This window comes from Frankliniella occidentalis, unplaced genomic scaffold (assembly GCF_000697945.3).
Source record: "Frankliniella occidentalis isolate FOCC.00 unplaced genomic scaffold, Focc_3.1 Scaffold124, whole genome shotgun sequence".
Classification (NCBI taxonomy): domain Eukaryota; kingdom Metazoa; phylum Arthropoda; class Insecta; order Thysanoptera; family Thripidae; genus Frankliniella; species Frankliniella occidentalis.
In genome coordinates this window covers 881,096-883,626 of record NW_026267251.1, presented here as the reverse complement: position 1 = coordinate 883,626, position 2,531 = coordinate 881,096, and positions in this window count along the sequence as shown.

Sequence of the window (2,531 nt, the reverse complement as noted above, 5' to 3'; positions counted from 1 at the left end):
TGTCGGCACGTGGCGTGTCGGGAGGACGTCGCTCCTCAGGCCCGCGCACTGCTGCGCGCTACGCGTGCAGGGACCGGCAGGGACCACGACCCGTCCGGCCGGGCGGGAGGAGGCAGCGCGACTGAACTGAACTGTCGGGACGGACGGGGCGGCTCCGGCTGGTGGCGCGCCTCGCTCGGCTCGGCTCGGCTCGCCTCGCCTGTTGGCGCACGCGGCGCGGCTGGCGCGGCAGAGCGAGCGGGGCGAGCGGGGAGGCGGGGGCGAGCCGGCCGGTGCGCCGTGCGTGCTGTACGCCACGAGGGAAGCGAACGCCCCGCGCCGCTGAACTTCCAAACGCTCTGTTATTAGAAAAGGAGGGAGGGGGAGAGTCAAGGTATGAACAACTAGGTGAGCGATTCGCACGTAGCGGCAATGCCGAACAAACGCGGTGCTCGGCGTTGCAAACAACTTCAACTCGACGCTCCAGATATGAAAAGAAGCGCGAGAAGCGTGCGGTAAAGGGGAGGGGGTGGGGGGCCGTTTGATGTAGACGTGTTGGACCTGCCACACACATCCATCTACTTCCTCTGGGTGCTCCCCTCCACCCACTTTGGTGTCGGGGGCGTCCCCAGCACCCCCGCCACCCTTTCCCTCCCCTACTCGCCGCGCCCTCTGGGGACAGCATGGCACGGTGGTGTGGGTCGTAGAGTACGGGGCGCGAGGTGGGACGCGGTGGGGAGTGGTGCGGGGTCGCGTGGGGCGGCGTGCGGCTCTGAGCTGCAATACAAGACGATATGGTCGCGTAATAAATTTTTCCATATGTACCGAAGCATTCCAAGGACGCAGCCCGGCCCCGGCCCTGCTTCTCCCGGTGGGCTACTCTGCCCGTGCCCCGGGCAGGCCCCCGCCCCCAGAGCAGTCCGGCCCGCGCCCGCCGCTGACCCTCCCGGTCATACAGTCCGCCACTTTGGTGTGCCCGATGAGGCCCGGCTGCCGGTCAGCGCGGGGCCGTCGCTCGCAGGAGGCGCGGTCGATGCCGGCAGGTCGATCGGAACACTAGAAGGGCAGTACGTCGTCTCGTCCGGCCCGGCGGCCTGCTGGCCGAAGCGAAAAAAAAGAGAGACCTCGGACAGCAGAGAATAATGGGCCGAGTCCTGTCCGTCCCGCTATAGCGTCCCGCCGCGGAGGGACTCACGGGCAGGGGTGGGGCGGCTAGGAGGCTGCAAGGGGACACACTACAGGGTAGTCCAGGTGCAGTCGAACAGGATGTTCTGCCGAACCGAAAAAGTAGGGTAAGAAGTCGCCAAGGCTCCAAGACTCGCTTCCCGCTTGCAAAGAGACTCTGCAGACTACTGATTCCGCGAAGAGCGCTCAAGGGGAGCTGCCGCGTGAGTGCGACAAGGACGGAGCTATACGGAAGGTATAGGAGGGTGCTCTTCGGAATCAGTCGGCTGGTACCCACCCAACTTGTTAACGCCTGCGACATACAAAAAGGCGAAAAACGTGAAAATGAGGTGCATATCATGCAAATAAACAACTGTCGGTAGGGGATAACAGATGTTACATGGTACGTTGCTGTACGTGTGAAGGACGGGAATCCGTACCAGGCCTTGCCCCGGCAGGGGGGTGCGGACTCTGCCCGGCGGAGCGAGAAGGGGGGCCCTAACCTAACGCCCCTCTCGTTACATGACGAGGGGCGCTTTCACTTTCTTCCCCACCCCCTCCTCACCTTGCCCGAACGCCCGACAAGCAATGAACCTTCCCCTCTTTCACGAGGAAATCTTATCCCTTTCCTTTCGGCCGTCTTCGGGACGAACACCCAATAAACGGGCACCCCTTGGCTTGGCGCGCGTCGGTCAGCCCGGGCGGGTCTGCAGTGAGCGAGGGGCCGCAAATCAACTGCCACCCTTACACACTAATACACGGCCGCGATCCTCGCCCTCGCAAACAACAGTGTGCGACGGAATGTTAGTGCGGTCGGTGCTACACGGGAGGGGGAGGGGGGGGGGAGAGAGAGAATGCAGAGCATCTCGCACCAGCCGCAAGAAGTCTATCGGGATGCACGTCACACGCCGCCCATAGGCATACGTGGGTTACACCGGCGCATCTTTTTTTGGACACCTTCCCTTCGTTATTGGAAGAGGGTCTGACTGTATTGTGGGGGGCAAAACATTGCTATTTCTTTTTCTTTTTTTTTGCCTGCTCCATCGGCTTTTTGTTGGAAGCTCGTGAAAACGTCATAACGAGGTGTATAATAGGACGGGCGGGTCGCCTCTGGGCCCAAAAATAATTGCACGAGGTGCAACGCGTCCTATAAAGGGAGGCTGCATTGAAACGAGACCGTGGAACTTTATGAATGGAACTCGCCCGCCAGATTCATCCGCATTGTGTCGCACATTGGCCAATTATGCACAAATATCCCAGCAGGTGCGGCAGGTGATCCACGAAGGAATACTTTGTAAGAGCACATCATGACTTATGGGTAATACGCAACAATCTATGGGTAATTCACTTCAGTTGGTATAAAGTTTTTACTTAGTATATTATCGACC